Below are 13214 nucleotides of genomic sequence, written 5' to 3'. Positions count from 1 at the left end.
GAGAATTCGATTCCCAAGAACAGTGGTGGATTCCAATTTAACAAAGAATATGAACAGGATACTCCGGGGAGAACATTTCATTTTCACATACAAGCAGATAAAATGAGCCCTCAATTTAAAATTTCCATTTTGTGGTGGTGATGGATTCTTTATCAGCTGAGATACCGAAACACACGGAGAAGGACACGACTCTGAGCCAGGACGGGTTCAGTTCACCTGATCAACTGTAACAGTAACATGCTCAGCCTGGGCAAAGTTTGAGGAAGTAAATGATTCTTCGTGAGTAAATGTGCAGGGAGCAGATAATAACCAGGTTCGGGGAACAAGCAGGCAGGGAATGGCTGGAGGGCTGGAGACAAAGAGATCCAAAGGGATGATGGGAACAGGACAGTGGCTGGATATATCAACTGGGGCCTTAATGAGGGAATGGAGGACAAGTGTGCAGGGAGACATAACTCCATGAGGCTGGAGACGAGACACAATAACAATGTCCATGTTGCAGAGAACTCCCGGACTGCAGCTAAGCGATGCATAGTTCCATGGTTTCCACTCCACTACGTGCAGTTCCAGTAAATATTTGCAGGATGTGGAGCCTGAGGGGATAACGTGATATACTTACATTGCTCATGTGTGTTGGAGTCAGTAAACATTCATTTAGGTTGTTGGGCTGACAGCAGGAAATTGATTGCTGCTGCGTAATGGAGGAGAAGGTTATTATAGTTACATCGATGTGCTGTACGAGAAGCTGGCAAAGGGCTCAGCACATGTAAACACACTGAGGAGTCTCTCCCTCAGCAAGGCGTGGTCACAATGACACTTAGAACACTTTTTAAATCAAGATCCATCATTTTTCTTCTTTGAGAAAGTGGTGAAAATGTTCCAAATTGCCGTATTTCACAATGTTAAAGAAAAACTACTGGATCCACCATCTGATTTCGAATCTGCACAATCATTTTTTTCTTCCCTGAGCCGAGTGGCACAATTCACGCTTTTCAGCTCTTTTGTTTCTTTTAATGTTGATTTTAAACTTTGTGAACTTAAAAAACTTGATGATTTAGTCAAACTCTGCAGCATCGGAACTTTCTTGCAGATCAGCTTTATCAATTAAAACGGTGATAAAAAAACCTCCAGTCGTTGAGTTCCTCAGTCTCACTGGCACAGTTGGAATAAACTGAACCAAAAACCCAAAACATGAAAACATTTCCTCTCTCCAGTCGATATCCCACATGACCAGAGAGTCAAGAGTTCAAATGCTGCTGTGAACCAGTCGTCTGTTTCATCATCCCTCCTCTCGCTCGGTCCTTGAAGTGAAGACGCTGGGTGTGTTTTTTCTCTGTCTCTGTTTTGGAGAAGCCCAGAAAGCAGCGGGCTCTTCTGTTTGAAGTTATTCTCTCTCTCTCTCTCTCTCTCTCACATCTGAAAGAGCTGGAGTTCAGAGCCAGCAGCTGAGATACATGAAAAGACGAGTCAAGAGGATGAGCCTGCGTTTAAGAAACCACTCGGAGCAACAAACACACGTCTGGAGAATTACAGTGATTACAAATGTAAAATCGGGAAAATTGATTATGTTATATTTGAAATCCATCACGTGTCTTTTTCAGAGGCGGCATTTGAAGCCTGATCGTGTCGCAGCTGTACGACATCACTGGCTCCTGCAAATGTGGACAAACATAAAAGGTCCCACGAATGAATCCTCCATTGAGCTTCAGTGATTAACCGAGATGTCCGACACTTGAGTTTAAAAACCAAAGGCCATTCAAACTTTCCCTTTGTGTGCAGCTCTGTTGCTAGGCGACAGTGTCTCCTGCCCACGAAGGTTTCCTCTCTCTCTCTTTGAAGGTGCAGCGTGAGACTTGTGTTATTTATGTAAAGAAATGTGAGAAGTCAACATCCCTCACACTCCTTCAGGCTCACGTACTCTTCCGTGCATGGAAATCGTCTGAGATTTAAAATGTTCAAAAACGTTATTTCTTTAAAACATTCAGGTCCCAGATGAAGCAAACCTCAACCACTCGTTCAGTGTTTACTCACTTTCCAACATATATGAAATATACTTGTGATTGTTTTTATCGTGCATTCTTAAATGTCCGTATTGTCTTTCTCCGACCTGATGCCGCCCAATCAGATCTCAATGAGAAGCACCTGGTCTGACGACTGGGAGGCTTTAAAATCACCTGTGCCAGGATCAGAAGAGACGGCTCCACTGTGGAGACTGTTGCTTTAGGTTCTGCTGCAATTTACTGTTTATAAATCCAACAGATTTTCTGTGGTGGTTTTGGTTCAGTGGTGGTTTGTGATTTTTAGCACTTAAAAGTTGAAATGTCCACAGTCGACCAAAGTACTGAACAGGCTTAAGATATGAAAATATAAGAAGAGAAGTGAACAGAAAAAACTGAGAAGAAATGGAAAATACAAAACAAATCAAACGTTAAACTTCATAAATATTTAGGTGTTGCAATATTGAAATCAAGGTGACAAACCCAAACTCGAATTGAAAGCCAGCGAGGAGTCGTGGGTCTTTGGCGATGATTTCAATGTTTCTTGTAAAGGTTGGGATACGAAGACGTGAGCTGTTCCAGAGATTAGACGCAGCCACTGCAGAGACCCGGTTACCTCTATTTAGTGCTTGACGATGAGCATGAAGATGTAAACTAAATAAAGTGGTGCAACACGATAATAAAATCAGTCCAGAGAGGCTGCTGGTTCTGGTGTAATGTGAGCGTCACATAGACAGTAACAGCGTCACACACTGAACTTTTTTCTGTTTTAAACCGCACCAGGAACCTCAAACAAGTACTGTGAGGGTCTAATCATAAAAAACGTTAAACAGTGCTGTTTTTACATTTTGCTTTTTCTTTGTCCCTAGAGAGGTTTTTATTTTTCTACTAAAACAAAACACATATTTACACATAAGAAAAAAACAATATAAAACCACCCATGATAATAAACCCAGCTCCTCTAACTGTGTCTGTGTGGATTATTCCATAAAATAATAAAAATACAGCGATGCATGAAAAATTAAGGCATGACATTAAGTGAATATGAATTTAAGCCGCGTGCATTTGTGTGTAGAACTCTCGTTGTTCGGTGTGTTTTCGCTGCGATAATGAAACATTTTGTTGTCGGTGTTTATGTCGTCGCTCATCAATCAGTCTGTCTCCATTCATCCTTCAGCGATTCATCATTACACAGGAATTCTGTCTAATATTTCATATTCGGTGTCGTTTTCATCAAAATCAGACAGACGCCTGTTGATTTATGAGCTTTCACATCACACACGCTCTGAGCTAGTTTATCCCAAACACGTTTTAAAGTTATGTTTAAGTTAATGTGTTAATTAGTTCAGCAGGGAGACTCTTTTTCATTCAAACACAGCCAGAGAGTCGAAGAAGCAACTTCAGAGATAAGACGAAGAAGAAGGAGTCTGCAACAGAAGGTCTGGCCCTCACCCTCCGCACCCCCAGGACCCATTATCCACAGAACCTCCACAGCTACTAATCCTTTTATTTTTTATTTTTTGGGCAACATATTGTGAAGGTTTCATCACTTCAGGCCAATGAAAGTCTTCTAATTTCAAATTGACTGCTGACAGAACATGCAACCTTCACAGACAGTTCTATACCAAAAAGATTTACAGGATTTCAATGATTTGTCATTCTTTAAATTGCTTTATTAAATGGATATCTGAGAAATGTACTGCACACCAGGAGATATTCAACATTCTCATAACTCTAACAACTAAATGATCGAGTATTTCAAGACAGAACAGACCGACCCAGAGGTTTCATGTAAACTCGTCTATAAGCTACAGTAATATGGTTCACGATGAATAACATCTCCGTGTGTAAATGCAAGACACCACACTTGCTGTTATCTCTTTGCACTGTTCTTCATTGACTCTTCCTTCAACGTATGATGAATATGTTCTCCCTCTGAACAACCTCTTTAATCTGTGTATGTACCCACCGTCGGAGCAGAAACAGGAAGTCACTGTTCTTTTTTTTCTGCTTTCTGTTGCTCATACATTTGCTCGTTCTCCTCCCACTCTGCAGAACCACAGCTTCAAACACAAAATTCAGTCGGGGGGGGGGGGGGGTAAAAAAAAGAGAGGCGGTTAAATAATGATAACAAAGAAAAGAAAGAAGAACACAGTGCTCTTTTGTCGGGGGGGGGAAATGAACTGAGAACAGCTGTGACTATCGACCAAAGCTGTTGCAGCTTCACCGTTCAACTGTGTGGTTGAGGGCTTAAAACAGTGATGTGTTTCCAAAAATTCATGCAATGAAAAAGACATTAGACGCGTTATCACCGTGTAGAGCAAAATAAATAAAATGGAGATGTTTAGCAGCTCTGTCATGGTTTAGCAGACACCGAACAACATGGACACAAGCTCAAACACAACATAGCGAGCGGCAAGTGGTGCTAAATGGCTGGAGCAATGTGCAATAACAGCATTTGACATGCTGCAGGGCTCGGGTGCTCTGCCGAGGGTAATGGCTTCAGCAGCGTGTGGAGAGCGGAGGAGCCGTTGCCGGTAATCCCGTCGGGAATTGGTGCCATTATGGAGATGTAGTCTGCGGTGCCCTTGGCCAGCTCCGCAACGTGGAGAGTGACCTCTAAGCTCAGGCGAGGCAATTAACAGCACGGTAGAGAGATGATTGGATTATTTTGGTGGCTTGTGCGCTGAGTTTCTTTTTTTGGCAGGGTAGAATGAGGAGGGAGGTACAGCTTAGGGAGCTGTACAGTGCATCAAGGGAAGCCTATTTTTTTGCCCCAATTACCGCACTGTTGCTGTCTGCGTCTTTTCACCAGACAGATGGGAGAGACCGCTCCATGATAGAGCTCTCAGGGTAAGAACAGCCTGGCTGCTGTCCCGGCTCAGTGAGCGTTGGACGGCTGCTACATCAAACCGCCATCAGACTTCAAAGCTCGGTGTCGTCATCAGAGAGAGTTCCCTGCCCAGGTGTAACCCCTCCGAAAGGCCCGGACACACAGACGTCTCTTTGGAATCCGTGTGCCCTGAACAAAAACAAAACCAAGAAGGAAATCTAACGTATTCCGCTGTTTTGGAAGCAGCTGTGCCGGGTTGGGTTTCGTGACGTTGGCAGAATGATCAGGGTCAGCACTGCAGCCTCCCTCCTGTTCTCCATCTGCAGCCCTTGGCTTGAAACCTTCCCTTCCTTCGTTTTCATAGTTCAGCTCCTGAATATGTATGGTCTCTTTAGCTAGAGTTACATCTTCAAGGCATGTATTCAAAGCCCCTGCACTTCAAAAGCATGCATGTATAATATGTCCTTTACTTAGACAAATCTATTTGCACACGCTTCTATGTATTTTTTACAACATATATCTGCAGCGTGTTTTCAATGGACTGGGAGTGGTTTTCAATAAGGAGGAAGGTTGAACGTGCAGACGGTGAATAATTAATCAGCCTGAATGCTGATGTAAATGTGTATTTGTCTACTTTGCGGCGAGATCATGTCGTAGTTCAAACCCAGACACACATGTTCGAATCTGCAGAGCCAGGATGCTGTGCAGAGCTTTTATGGAAAACCGTTGAGCCTTGAATGTCAGAGTAGATCTATTCCAGATGCTGGCCACCATATTTTACCATGGCATCTCTGAATTGCTCTGTCATTTGCATAATGCATTTTCTGAATGCCATTTCTGTTGAGGGAGAATGACATGCTAATGAGGACCATGACTCATCCAGGCAACATTTGCGAGTCTTACAGGACGACGTGGATACAGCAGAACACTTTGGTCGGCAGCTGTCCTTCATTAGGGAGCCTCCCATGTCTTAATTGAGCTGCTTTCAGACGTGCACTGAATGATGTCGTTTGCTGCCGACAATCTCCGGAGTTTCTCCTGCCAAGTAGAAGCTCCAGATGCTGTCCAAATGCACCAAGTGAGAATATAAAGCAGAGGATTTACATCAAAAGGAAGCATTGATGATGTTTTTAACACACGATGGACAATGAAAAAACAAGAAGACAAAGACAAAGATGTCAACTGTGAGACGCAACAGGATTCAGGAGCTTTTAGTGGAAAGGGCAGATGATGATGTCGTCGTGCTATAAACAAAACAAACACGCCAGCCCTCACCTGAACACTGTGACCAGAGAATCTCCTGCTGCATTATTCCTATGTGAAATTTAAACTGAATCCGGTGTTCGTGTCTGAACACGGCTTTAGTGTGTTCTCCGCTGACACACAGAAGTCATCACTCCATCATCTGCTCAGCTCTGAAGGTAACTGCCCCAGAGTTTCAGACTGGTGTCGCTCTCGTCACAAATAATTAACTTTTACAGACACGGCTGACCTTTGAGTCAGTGAGAAGCTGAGTGACTATTCCTGTAGAGATCCCTGAGGAGACGTCCCCAAGAGACACTAGCCATCAACCTGGACAATGCAAAAAGCAGAGGAGCATGAGCAAGAGGAGTTTTATTATTTCATGAGAAATATATTATGTTTAAGAAAGAGAGGATTAGCATAACTCAGCCATGTTTAAGAGTGACCCAGTTATACTGACTATCATCAGTTCATGGGATAGCTATAGTGAAAACATACTATGCTTTACGCCTTAGGCTTGGATTCAGATGTTTGGAGTGAAAAGGCTGAAGGCAAAAAAAAGAATTGTGGGTAAAATCCCTAGAAGCAGTTCCTCAGACCTTTCGATGAAAATAAAACTGGAAATGTTTGTAGGAGGAAATCCAGATGACCCAGAGGAGTGTTTTGACTCCCAGTATAAGCTCCATGCTGGTTGATTTAGTGTTCCAAGTTTGAAAAACATTAGAACTTGAAGTGAACTCAGAGAGCACATACCTCCATCTCCCTCATTTAAATTCACTAGACCAGATTTTCACTCGTAACTGCACCAAATTTAACACAAAAATACAAGACTCGTCTTCTTTTTCGTGATTATCCATCCAGTAGTTCTGGAGGAACGCAGTACAAAACACAACCCCAGAAACACAGGGACGCTCAGACTTTTAACAACAAGACACAGTTTTGTACAAAGTCCACAGAAAAAGTTCCAGCTGGGTTAATCACCCCTTCAGAGCCAGTTGCCATCTTGAAAGACTGAACTTGTTAAGTCGAAGGAGGAGAGTTTAAGCTCGTGCATCAGGGCTGTAATTATGTTTCTACAACCCATCAGTGCTCTGCATATCGCCCTGGGATGTAGATGTGAGAATCTCATGAAGGACGGTCCCTCCCCAGTCACTTGTTTGCTGCATAAATCTGCATACGGAGCCTGTTTTAACGATCGTTACAAGTTAAATCTTCACCCTCAGAGTTTGCTTTCATCTCGGAAAATTCATTTCGATCACTGCAGCAGGAAGACACACATTTCTCATCCATTTTTTGTTCTTTATATAATCTGGAAATGACAGAATGATACCTCGGGATGGAATTTCTAAAATGTAATCAAAACAAACCATCGACAAGGATGTGGAATGGAGACAAAGTTAGTAGAAATTTCTCTGTATTTTGGCTCCAAAGGAATTTTTCAGGGAGACATTAGTTTGTTTTCCCGCTGTGATTATTTGATTTGAACTGCCTGAATACATATATTATTAAACTCTGGTGTAAACACACACAATACTCTGAACAACAAACTTCTAATGTGGCAGCAGTGCGTGAAGGAACATCCTCGTCTATTTAAACATCGCCCTTTGGATAAACACACACTGAGGCCAGACCCACTTTAACTAATCTGCCATATATTTTCATGTATAGCGAATGCAACCATGTTGTTTTATGGATTTAATACTGGAAATGCAGATCCTGTGGCCTCGACTGAGGTAAGTTCATGCAGGGGAGATGGATCCGTTTAAGCAGGTGATTTCTTGCAGGAACCAAGTCACAGCGAATGCAGCAAATTCTTGTTCTGCTAAATTTAAAGTTAGATTTTTGTCTTGAGAGGTTTATGTTGTTATCGTTGTTGACGCACCTTAACTCATAAATGAAAAGATGAAAGAGCCGAGAAATCAAAGATGAGACGTTGTATAAACAACCTGTAAAGAGTCACACTGGGTTTAACGTACTGTTTTATATTTAGAGCTGTTATAACTGTCGGGACATAAACATTTACATTAATATAATATAATGCATTTTTTCAATCCTGGTGACAACCTGTAATGAAATACAAGGCACCGACAGTAATTACAGTCATTGGTATTGATCAATAACCATGTCAACCCCATAATATACAGGTATATATAAATCATGGTTATTTCATTCCATGAACAATACAGTCCTAATGGCCCTCGAACGTTTTTTCTGGGTACTAGTTGTAAGCCTTATTAAAAAAGCCACTATTCTCGGCCCTCACTCGACTCGCTCGGCTCCTGCAGGGTGGACACAACCACTGAGATACTGAGGGAGATAAAGAAGAGCTCATTTCCATCATTGACTGCCATTTCTGTTTCACCACTCCTGACGACTGGATGAGAATTGAGAGGTAAGGGCCCGTAAATCAATGCACCGGGGAGTGAGCCTCAAGACAATGCTATCATGGCACAGTGCGGCCACACTGTTAAATTGGCTGGGCACAGGACAAAGGCACAGGGAAGATTCAATACCTTTCATGTAGCCTGGAGCAGAGAACAATGATAACGACACAAGCTTTTACTGAGCAAATCCCCTCCGTGTGGATGTGAGTGAATGTCCGAGACTTCAAGTTCACGGCCTCCTCTCAGAACCCTGTGGGTGATCTTACAGTCCTCTACATCCTTATGCTACATCTGGTAATATATATATATATAAAAATAGTGATGTATAAAAGCAGAAAAGATACAAGAAACAAAAAATAAAAACAATTACTGGACTTAAATGTGTGTTTACGGGAATTCCCAGGTTCATGTTACAGTCTTTCTTCTTGCATCTGAGCCGGAGGGCAGAAGATTACAAGTTCCATTTGACTCCAGAGCTGGAAAGGGTGAAGAGCGTTTGCCTCAGGGGCCAGAGCGTGAGACGGCTGCTGGACTGTGACGTCTCTGATGCAGCAGCGGACAGATGTGCTGTGGAGATGTTGTCATAACGATGAGCTTCCTGTTGGTTCCCTTGGTTGACACCGACAGATGCTGTTATATGATGTCGTTACGCTGCAGGCTCATGTTTACGATTCAGGATTTTATGGCTCCATTTCTGGATAATGAGAGGAAGTTGAGACAATAATTTCTATAATCTGCTCGTTCAAACTGTATCCTGTAACTTTATTTTCATTGTATACGTTTTTACAGCTGCAGTGTTGCATCAGGTGGAAAGTTCCTGTCTCTCTTTTTTATATTTTCCCCCCAAATGGAGCCTGATGTATTGTCTTTCTGTCATCCATCAAACCTTTGGCATCTTGAATACAATTTAAAAGTGCAGCTCTGTGGGTTTAGCTGAGATTGGCCCTCAAATCCTGAGGTACACAGGTATGACAGGGCTGAGCAGGTGGGATTGTGGGCAGCGATCGGCTGCTGTCTAATGCAGCCGCACTTTGTCATTGAAGGTAATAAACTTGTCAGGTGCTGCAGTAAATTAGGGTTAAAAATAAGTTAAACTTCAAAATTAAAGACCTCTCCTTATTCCTCAGTCACGGTCCTCACCTTGTGTTGACAGTCGACGGGCATCGTGACCGCCGATGTGCTCTCGCTGCCACCTCGCTGGTTTTTAAGTGTCATGTGGAGGAGAGCGGCGTGTGACCGGCCTTCCAGAACATTTCAGGATGTTAACGTCGTCCTCTGAAGGCCTGTGCGTTCATGCAGTGACTCGGAAAGTTTGCACTGGCTGCTCAACCAGATTCCAGGCTTGTCAGCTGGAACCCACGAGAACTAAATCTGATTTACGTTGTCAGCTTTGCGTGTTTGTGAATTACTGGACTGGGATGAAATATCAATTGAGGTATGAAAGTTAGACTCATAAACTCATCACTTAAACCCAGACATCCTGAAATCCTAACCATCTATCAACATTCTGCTTTTGTCAGTGTAAGACCCATAGAAGGTCATATTGATTTAAACAACTTAATCATACTGAAAATGTTAATTCTCAAAATATCGCCGTGGCTTATTTGATTGATTTGAAGTGAGGGTTAATGGTAATTGTTGACTTAATTATGTGCGGAGCCAACAGGTGTTTTGAGGAGATCATTTTAACAAACATTTGCCTCGTGGGCTTGGTTGGGTTTGTTTCTGACTCCCCCTTCTCTCTCTCTCCCTCATTTCATCTCCACTGTCACAGAAAATAAAAACAAAATGTGTTGTGGCTCTCGATCGATTTAACAAGAGTGAGATACATAGCTTCATGACATCTGAGCCAGAGCAGGGTCCTGTTGGTCGGGGGTGACAGGTGATGGTAGTCAGTCAAAATAACTTTTATTGTCAAGTTCTCCCACTGACGTCTGCCCACTGGTGGATAAATCGATAGCTCAGTCGACTCTATTAATTTTGTTCCATCACAACTGTGAAAAACTTAAAGCCCTCTGGAATAGACTTAGTAAAAGTTACCAGGGTCAGAGGAATTCCTAAAAATTCAAATTTGCTCTTTCCTGTGCTCCTCTCCTCTGACTTCCTTATCCAAATATGCAATTAACTGGGGTTGTCATCCATGGCCGGTGGTGTCAGTCAACAGGTCTACCACCAATAAATTATCCCTCTGAGCTCCCCACATCAAACATCACACAACTAATTGGACACTTGAAAGGCGATGAAGTTGAAGAACAATGTAAGTTTAATGTTGACTCTCAGAAAGTGCAATTATAATTGGAATGCAAAACAGAAGCCCCAGGAGAGCCATCCCCACCTGAGTGCCTGGCTGCTCTATTTATTAACCTTTATCAAATCAACAGATGATGAACACGAACTTCTCCGGTGACCTTTCCGTGTTATCTGTTAACTATGCAGGGGGAAGTTGGGGGGCAATTGAGTTCAGCCTCAGCCTGGAGAGCGGCGGTGAGAAGGTCACGAGCTGAATGTCGGCAAGTTTGAAAGTTTGAGTGGCAGCTGTGGAGAACGGCGCGTCGAACATCCGTCTGCAGATCATTGCAGTTTTTTGGTCTCTAGCTCAAATTGATGAGCCTCTTTGCACGGCACAGAACAGACGGGGGAGATTGATGCACCTCTCTCCTTCATGTCTCACTGCCTCCCATGGCGGAATGAAAATCCAGCCCATCAAAAGCAGAGCTGGACAACAGAGCAGCTGCAGCCGGCTTTTAAATGAGCACTTTCCCTCTGTAGCTGAGTCTCTGTCATTCTGAGAGAACGATTGAAGCATAACTCGGTGAATCAAAGTTCTGCTGTCTTACTAATAAACTGGGTATCATTGTCCTCGGGGTAGACATGGACGGTTCAGAATTGTGCTGAGTTTGACGTGTTGAAAATACCGGTGCAGCACTTATTACATTACGGACTGTGAAGCAGCAAAGAGACGTGAGAGGCGAAGAGCAGCCTTGAGATCACACACACACGTGCTCCACGATGCAAATGAGAATTTCTCCGGCAACAGGTGCAGAGTCATTTAGTGACTAATTGAAAGTTGCCGATGCCGACTCAAATAAATCATTTTCAGACTTTTATTCTTTCTGTGATGCAATTGGTCTTCAAATGTCCGTCGGTCTAGACCACCTGTTATTTTACATTTCTATTCTATTTGCTGTTCGGTCGGCCGAGGGTAATTTATTACGGAGAAGAGGAAGAGAAAATATTCTACAGCCACCTCAGGGACCCTCCCACAATGAGACAACATGTATTTTAAGAACCTTGACATTAATTTGCCCGTTTTCCCCTCAATCATGTCCCCCTGCCTGTGTTTGGACTGACTGTGCTCCATAGGGAATCGACTAAATTATGCATGGGAACAAATTGATACTCTGAGCTAAAGGTGGCCTCTATCATTAATTTCTCTCCTCTTCATTATCCTGTTATGATTCAAATGAATAATTGAAAATGTAATATCGTCACTGTCACCCGAACCGCCAGCCCCACATTTTCAGGCATTATGGGTAAAGAATGGGGTTTTAGAGGGTGGATCCACAGTTGTGCTTTTATCTTGTCTCATTACTGATTCTTTTAAATCTTACTTATTTTTTTTTCGTTGGCACTGCCGACGTCTGTGATGTGGAGTCGCTGATCAAATGAGAGAATCGTGATTAAAGGATTCAGGCTGATGTTTTCAAGTCTTTTCCTTTGCATGTTTGCCAAGTAAAGGTTTTCACCAGCTTCTTAAAAATGTAGATTCATCTTTCGACTTTTATGCCCTGGTTCCATGTTTATACCCAAATGTGTGGCTCGGTCTTGTGGTTTTAATAGTTTGGGACAATACAACACTTTCACATGCAGCGACAATACCTGTTACAGGATGAATTCTTCACCTGCCTGATTCTCAAACAGTTTTGAGTTTCATAAGAACATTCTCTGGGTTGCAAGAGCTTCCAGCCGACAGCTGACGAGCAAGTGACCCCATGTGGGATTGAAAAAGTGAGTCTCACCCAGTAAATCCTTTCAGGTGACGCCCGAGAGAAGATTGACTGATAAATCTTGAGCTTCACCTTCAGATTGAGATTCTTTTTCAACTCGACAGCTCAGTACAATGCATCATTTTACTGCAGACACAGAATAATTTCTCATCCTGTCTGTGTGAACAAGGCCTTGGACTCTTTGACACAGCTTCTTTCTTTAACCATGCATGTACATAATGTATGTGTTAGGAGGAGGAATCTTGATTAATCCCTAAAAGGATGAAATTCTCAGCTTTAAGGATTTGCTTTTACACACATATCTTGTAATTCGACTTTAAAACACCAAACTCATCAAACCTACATTGATGACGATAATACGCAGCTGATCCTGAGACACTGAAACGTATCTCAGGCGATACGACGGCTGCAGAAAGATCGATGAGAGAGGGGCGGTGGGCGTCGGCCGTCAAGCTATCCATCATTTTGGTTTTCCAAATCTTTCCCACAGCTCTACACACTGACTCACCGGGTGATACATGGTCACAGGGAGCTCAGGATGTTTGATTTCAGAGCAAAGCATATGGATTTTTTCCTTCATCGACAGCAGCACACACGCTCTTTCAACCGATCTAGTGGTCCGGTAAATAAATAATTTATCGTTTCTCCAGCGGGAGCGGGAGTATAAGTAGGCCAACATGTCTGACGGTGCAGTGAGAGACCTCCCTCCGCCTGCTGGTGGTAATTCTGTACGTTAAGCTTCATGGCATTA

This window comes from Paralichthys olivaceus, chromosome 9 (genome assembly GCF_024713975.1).
Source record: "Paralichthys olivaceus isolate ysfri-2021 chromosome 9, ASM2471397v2, whole genome shotgun sequence".
Lineage (NCBI taxonomy): Eukaryota > Metazoa > Chordata > Actinopteri > Pleuronectiformes > Paralichthyidae > Paralichthys > Paralichthys olivaceus.
This window is presented reverse-complemented; position numbering follows the sequence as displayed.